Here is an 8,814-nt window from a genome sequence, read left to right on the forward strand (position 1 = left end):
CTGCCTAATCTGTCACGGAGTAGATTGTTGCAAAGTAATATAAGATCCAAAGTTGTAATTCAGAATAGTTTTCAAAAGAAGGCCATTAGAATTATATACAAGTCTGATTACCCTGAACAAGCTATTAATTAAATCACAAATTCTTCAATTCAAAGATTTGGTAGATTATCAGACAAATAATGTCTAACAGTAATTGATTTAACACATCACGATAAGTAGATTGAGTGTGGGCACTCTCAAGTTAACATATGTGATTATACTGCCTAATCTGTTACAGAGTATGTTGTTGCCAAGTAATGTAGAATAGATCCAAAGTAGTAATCCAGAATAGTTTTGAAGAGGCCATTAGAATGATAAACAAATCTGATTACCTTGAACATAATAACAAGCTAAGTGTTTAATATGTCCTATGAAGTCAAAATTGGGCACCATCATGTGGTGAAATTTGGAATTGCATCACATCCAATTTTGCCTGGGAACAAACAGATTACATAAATCTTAGTTTTGAATAAGCCACTCCTTCTCAAACAAGTAAACTCTGCCCATTTTGCGCAGTAGATGTTCTGTTAATATCTAGTATTTATACAAAGTCATAATTTAAATTGCTTTCAACCTTCATTCATCGGTTCAACCAACATTACTCGCTCTTATTACCAACTTGTATTGATTTAACTAAGCGTTTAATACTTCCTATCAGGTCTCAAATCGAGATTTGGCAAAATACAATTTCAGCAAATCCAATTTTGCCAGGGAACAAAAATAGATTAAATAAACTAAATAAGTCCTCTTCCCATTAAATAAATCAGAAAAGTCTGTCTTGTAACCAGTCCTCTTCAAACAAGTAAAGTCTGCCCATTTTGTGCCGTAGATTTTGTGTCTATGCCTAGTATTTAAACAAAATCATAATTTAAACGACTTCTTTCCTTCATTCACTTTGGAAATTTGGAATTGCAGCAAATCGAATTTTGGCAGGGAACAAAAATAGATCAATTAAACTAAATAAGTCTTCTTCCCATTAAATAAATTAAAAAAGTCTGTCTTGTAACCAGTCCTTTTCAAACAAGTAAAGTCTGCCCATTTTGTGCCGTCGATTTTGTGTTAATGCCTAGTATTTATACAAAATCATAATTTAAAGGACTTCATTCCTTCATTCACTTTGGAAATTTGGAATTGCAGCACATCAAATTTTGCCTGGGAAGAAAAGTAGATTAAATAAATTTAATAAGTCTTACTACTTCCCATTAAATAAATTAAATACGTCTTACTTGTTCCCACTCCTTTTCAAAACAGTAGTTTAAAACGAGGGCCCTTCACTCAATCTTTAACCCCAACCCCGCACGTTGTGTTGTATCTGTGAATGTTGGTTGTGGCCAAATGATAGTTTTCTTTCATTCGTTTAGGTTCCAAGAAAACTTGATGTAACTCTACTTTTAACTGCCGTTTCAGATAAGCGGGTATTACGTCGCAGTCATGTGCCGTGGATATGACGTAATTGCCCGAACCTCCGCCAAAATTCAAATCTGTTGGCGCGATGGCCGTGAGCCACTGAGCAGCGACGATTATCAACAGAAATATCTTTATTTTCTGCTTGCAACTGGACCGTCTAGAGCGTACACGGTAAGTAACACTCATTGTGTTTAAGGAGATTTACGTTTGTAATAGCAGAAGTGTAGCCGCGTTGCGTTGTACGTGTGAAAATTGGTCGAGGCGAAATGTTAATGTTTAATTTCATTCCTTTAGGTTCCACGGTGTTTGTTGGCTGCAAGTTTTCCACTGCAAGAAGAGGCTCGTATCATTGACCAGGAGCGAGCTACAATGGTGAGTAGCCATAACATTTATGTTAAACACTTCCTATTTCATGTCTAACAGTACTTGATTTAACAAATAACCATAAATAAATACAGTGTGGGCACTGAAGTTAACATATGTGATTATACTGCCTAATCTGTCACCGAGTAGATTGTTGCAAAGTAATATAAGATCCAAAGTTGTAATTCAGAATAGTTTTCAAAAGAAGGCCATTAGAATTATATACAAGTCTGATTACCCCGAACAAGCTATTAATTAAATCACAAATTCTTCAATTCAAAGATTTGGTAGATTATCAGACAAATAATGTCTAACAGTAATTGATTTAACACATCACGATAAGTAGATTGAGTGTGGGCACTCTCAAGTTAACATATGTGATTATACTGCCTAATCTGTTACAGAGTATGTTGTTGCCAAGTAATGTAGAATAGATCCAAAGTAGTAATCCAGAATAGTTTTGAAGAGGCCATTAGAATGATAAACAAATCTGATTACCTTGAACATAATAACAAGCTAAGTGTTTAATATGTCCTATGAAGTCAAAATTGGGCACCATCATGTGGTGAAATTTGGAATTGCATCACATCCAATTTTGCCTGGGAACAAACAGATTACATAAATCTTAGTTTTGAATAAGCCACTCCTTCTCAAACAAGTAAACTCTGCCCATTTTGCGCAGTAGATGTTCTGTTAATATCTAGTATTTATACAAAGTCATAATTTAAATTGCTTTCAACCTTCATTCATCGGTTCAACCAACATTACTCGCTCTTCTTACCAACTTGTATTGATTTAACTAAGCGTTTAATACTTCCTATCAGGTCTCAAATCGAGATTTGGCAAAATACAATTTCAGCAAATCCAATTTTGCCAGGGAACAAAAATAGATTAAATAAACTAAATAAGTCCTCTTCCCATTAAATAAATCAGAAAAGTCTGTCTTGTAACCAGTCCTCTTCAAACAAGTAAAGTCTGCCCATTTTGTGCCGTAGATTTTGTGTCTATGCCTAGTATTTAAACAAAATCATAATTTAAACGACTTCTTTCCTTCATTCACTTTGGAAATTTGGAATTGCAGCAAATCGAATTTTGCCAGGGAACAAAAATAGATCAATTAAACTAAATAAGTCTTCTTCCCATTAAATAAATTAAAAAAGTCTGTCTTGTAACCAGTCCTTTTCAAACAAGTAAAGTCTGCCCATTTTGTGCCGTCGATTTTGTGTTAATGCCTAGTATTTATACAAAATCATAATTTAAAGGACTTCATTCCTTCATTCACTTTGGAAATTTGGAATTGCAGCACATCAAATTTTGCCTGGGAAGAAAAGTAGATTAAATAAATTTAATAAGTCTTACTACTTCCCATAAAATAAATTAAATACGTCTTACTTGTTCCCACTCCTTTACAAAAAAGTAGTTTAAAACGAGGTCCCTTCACTCAACCTTTAACCCTATTTATTCACCTTCTAGGCTAAGTGTTAAAGGCTAAGTGTTAAAGGCTAAGTGTTAAAGGCTAAGTGTTAGAGGCTAAGTGCCAGAGGCTAGGCGCCAGAGGCGAGTTTTTGTGGGCTGAAGTTTTAGTGGGGTTAGTGTGAATACAATCCAAAAGAATACAACAGAATACAATACAATAGAATATAATACATAGATTAAATTCAATAGCTCTTACTACTTCCCATTAAATAAATTAAATACGTCTTACTTGTTCCCAATCCTTTTCAAAAAAGTAGTTTAAAACGAGGGCCCTTCACTCAACCTTTAACCTCAACCCCGCACGTCACATTGTGTTGTATCTGTGAATGTTGGTTGTGGCCAAATGATAGTTTTCTTTCATTCGTTTAGGTTCCACGGTGTTTGTTGGCTATGTTTTCCACTGTCAGAAGGATGAAAATACAAAGTACAACGCTTGGACGTGGGCGAAGACGTCACCGGTGAGTCCTTCCTTCCTATTTATTTACCTTCTAGATGCTAGAGGCTAAGTGTTAGAGGCTAAGTGTTAGAGGCTAAGTGTTAAACACAATACGAACAACACAACGATACTGCACTGAACAACACGATACCGCACTGAGAAACACGATACCGCACTGAACAACACGATACCGCACTGAACAACACCATGCCGCACTGAACACCATGCCACACTGAACAACACCATCCCGCACTGAACAACACCATGCCGCACTAAACAACACCATGCCGCACTGAAATACACCATGCCTCACTGAACGACACCATGCCGCACTGAAAGACACCATGCCGCACTGAACGACACCATGCCGCACTGAAAGACACCATCCCGCACTGAACACCATGCCGCACTGAACAACACCATCCTGCACTGAACAACACCATCCCGCACTGAACAACACCATGCCGCACTGAACAACATTATGCCGCACTGAACATTATGCCGCACTGAACAACACCATGCCGCACTGAACAACACCATGCCGCACTGAACAACATGATGCCGCACTGAACAACACCATGCCGCACTGAACAACACCATGCCGCACTGAACAACACCATGCCGCACTGAACAACATTATGCCGCACTGAACAACACCATGCCGCACTGAACAACACCATCCTGCACTGAACAACACCATTCCGCATTGAACACCATGCCGCACTGAACAACACCATCCCGCACTGAACAACACCATCCCGCACTGAACAACACCATGCCGCACTGAACAACATTATGCCGCACTGAACAACATTATGCCGCACTGAACAACAACATGCCGCACTGAACAACACCATGCCGCACTGAACAACACCATGCCGCACTGAACAACATTATAACGCACTGAACAACACCATCCCGCACTGAACAACACCATGCCGCACTAAACAACATTATGCCGCACTGAACAACATTATGCCGAAATGAACAACACCATGCCGCACTGAACAACACCATGCCGCACTGAACAACACCATCCTGCACTGAACAACACCATCCCGCACTGAACAACACCATGCCGCACTGAACAACACCATGCCGCACTGAACAACACCATGCCGCAATGAACAACACCATCCCGCACTGAACAACATTATGCCGCACTGAACAACATTATGCCGCACTGAACAACACCATGCCGCACTGAACAACACCATGCCGCACTGAACAACACCATCCTGCACTGAACAACACCATCCCGCACTGAACAACACCATGCCGCACTGAACAACATTATGGCGCACTGAACAACATTATGCCGCACTGAACAACACCATGCCGCACTGAACAACACCATGCCGCACTGAACAACACCATGCCGCAATGAACAACACCATCCCGCACTGAACAACACCATGCCGCACTGAGCAACACCATGCCGCACTGAGCAACACCATGCCGCACTGAACAACACCATCCTGCACTGAACAACACCATGCCGCACTGAACAACACCATTCCGCACTGAACAACACCATGCCGCACTGAACAACATTACGCTGCACTGAACAACACCATGCCGCACTGAACAACACCATGCCGCACTGAACAACACCATGCCGCACCGAACAACACCATGCCGCATTGAACAACACCATGCCGCACTGAACAACACCATGCCGCATTGAACAACACCATGCCGCACTGAACAACACCATCCTGCACTGAACAACACCATCCCGCACTGAACACCATCCCGCATTGAACAACACCATCCTGCACTGAACAACACCATGCCGCACTGAACAACACCATGCCGCACTGAACAACACCATTCCGCACTGAACAACACCATGCCGCACTGCACAACACCATCCTGCACTGAACAACACCATCCCGCACTGAACAACACCATGCTGCATTGAACAACACCATCCTGCACTGAACAACACCATCCTGCACTGAACAACACCATGCCGCACTGAACAACACCATGCCGCACTGAACAACACCATGCCGCACTGAACAACACCATGCCGCACTGAACAACATTATGCCGCACTGAACAACATTATGTCGCACTGAACAACACCATGCCGCACTGAACAACACCATGCCGCACTGAACAACATTATGCCGCACTGAAAAACACCATGCCGCACTGAACAACACCATCCCGCACTGAACAACACCATGCCGCATTGAACAACACCATGCCGCACTGAACAACACCATGCTGCACTGAACAACATTATGCTGCACTGAACAACACGATCCTGCATTGAACAACACCATGCCGCACTGAACAACACCATCCTGCACTGAACAACACCATGCCGCACTGAACAACACCATGCCGCACTGAACAACATTATGCCGCACTGAAAAACACCATGCCGCACTGAACAACACCATCCCGCACTGAACAACACCATGCCGCATTGAACAACACCATGCCGCACTGAACAACACCATGCTGCACTGAACAACATTATGCTGCACTGAACAACACGATCCTGCACTGAACAACACCATGCCGCACTGAACAACACCATCCTGCACTGAACAACACCATCCTGCACTGAACAACACCACCCCGCACTGAACAACACGATCCCGCATTGAACAACACCATCCCGCACTGAACAACACCATGCCGCACTGAACAACACCATTCCGCACTGAACAACACCATGCCGCACTGAACAACACCATGCCGCACTGAACAACACCATGCCGCACTGAACAACACCATGCCGCACTGAACAACATTATGCCGCACTGAACAACACCATGCCGCACTGAACAACACCATCCCGCACTGAACAACACCATGCCGCATTGAACAACACCATGCCGCACTGAACAACACCATCCTGCACTGAACAACACCATCCCGCACTAAACAACACCATCCCGCACTGAACAACATTATGGCGCACTGGACAACATTATGCCGCACTGAACAACACCATGCCGCACTGAACAACACCATGCCGCACTGAACAACACCATGCCGCACTGAACAACACCATGCCGCACTGAACAACACCATGCCGCACTGAACAACACCATGCCGCACTGAACAACACGATCCCGCATTGAACAACACCATCCTGCACTGAACAACACCATGCCGCACTGAACAACACCATGCCGCACTGAACAACACCATTCCGCACTGAACAACACCATGCCGCACTGAACAACACCATCCTGCACTGAACAACACCATCCCGCACTGAACAACACCATGCCGCATTGAACAACACCATGCCGCACTGAACAACACCATCCTGCACTGAACAACACCATGCCGCACTGAACAACACCATGCCGCACTGAACAACACCATGCCGCACTGAACAACATTATGCCGCACTGAACAACATTATGCCGCACTAAACAACATTATGTCGCACTGAACAACACCATGCCGCACTGAACAACACCATGCTGCACTGAACAACATTATGCCGCACTGAACAACACGATCCCGCATTGAACAACACCATCCCGCAGTGAACAACACCATGCCGCATTGAACAACACCATGCCGCACTGAACAACACCATGCTGCACTGAACAACATTATGCTGCACTGAACAACACGATCCTGCATTGAACAACACCATGCCGCACTGAACAACACCATCCTGCACTGAACAACACCTTTCCACACTGAACAACACCATGCCGCACTGAACAACATTATGCCGCACTGAACAACACCATGCCGCACTGAACAACACCATGCCGCACTGAACAACACCATGCCGCACTGAACAACACCATGCCGCAATGAACAACACCATCCCGCACTGAACAACACCATGCCGCATTGAACAACACCATGCCGCACTGAACAACACCATCCCGCACTGAACAACACCACCCCGCACTGAACAACACGATCCCGCATTGAACAACACCATCCCGGACTGAACAACACCATGCCGCACTGAACAACACCATTCCGCACTGAACAACACCATGCCGCACTGAACAACACCATGCCGCACTGAACAACACCATGCCGCACTGAACAACACCATGCCGCACTGAACAACATTATGCCGCACTGAACAACACCATGCCGCACTGAACAACACCATCCCGCACTGAACAACACCATGCCGCATTGAACAACACCGTGCCGCACTGAACAACACCATCCCGCACTGAACAACACCATCCCGCACTGAACAACACCATGCCGCACTGAACAACATTATGGCGCACTGAACAACACTATGCCGCACTGAACAACACCATGCCGCACTGAACAACACCATGCCGCACTGAACAACACCATGCCGCACTGAACAACATTATGCCGCACTGAACAACATTATGCCGCACTGAACAACACCATGCCGCACTGAACAACACCATGCCGCACTGAACAACACCATGCCGCACTGAACAACACGACGTCGCACTGAACAACACGACGCCGCACAGAACAACACGACGCCGCACAGAATAACACAATACCGCACAGAACAACACAATACCGCACAAACAGTTTTAGATAATATTACGTCGCAGTCATGTGACGCGGACATGACGTCAATAGGCGGAACTCACGGCAAAATTATAATCCGTGGGCGTGGCTTGCAACAGGAAGTAGGAAAGCGGCAGTTCTGGCAAACAAGACACAGCTGTTAGTAACACGATGACTAACAAGGCAAATATTTTTGTTTTCAGCTTGCAACTTGACCGTCTAGAGCGTACAAGGTAATTACAACTGTTTTTTTTTAGCCCTGAAAAGCGAGGGAGTGTGGCGTTTGGGAGGAATGTCGAACTCGGCGTCTGCTTCCAGCCACAGACGCCAAATTTCGACGATTATTTCGACTGGTCAACGGTTGTAAATTATTGCGTTGACTAAAAACTTTATTTAACTCTACTCTTAACTTTGCCGTTTCAGATATGCGGGTATTACACCGCGGAAATGACGTCAATAGGCTGAACTCTCGCCAAAATTCAAATCTGTGGGCGCAATGGCCTTGAGCGAGACACCGGATACAAACACGACGATTATCAACAGAAATATCTTTATTTTCCGCTTGCAAGTGGACCGTCTAGAGCGTA

Source organism: Syngnathus floridae, unplaced genomic scaffold (genome assembly GCF_059516105.1).
Source record: "Syngnathus floridae isolate MCC-2025c unplaced genomic scaffold, RoL_Sflo_1.0 HiC_scaffold_140, whole genome shotgun sequence".
In the NCBI taxonomy this organism is placed as follows: Eukaryota; Metazoa; Chordata; class Actinopteri; order Syngnathiformes; family Syngnathidae; genus Syngnathus; species Syngnathus floridae.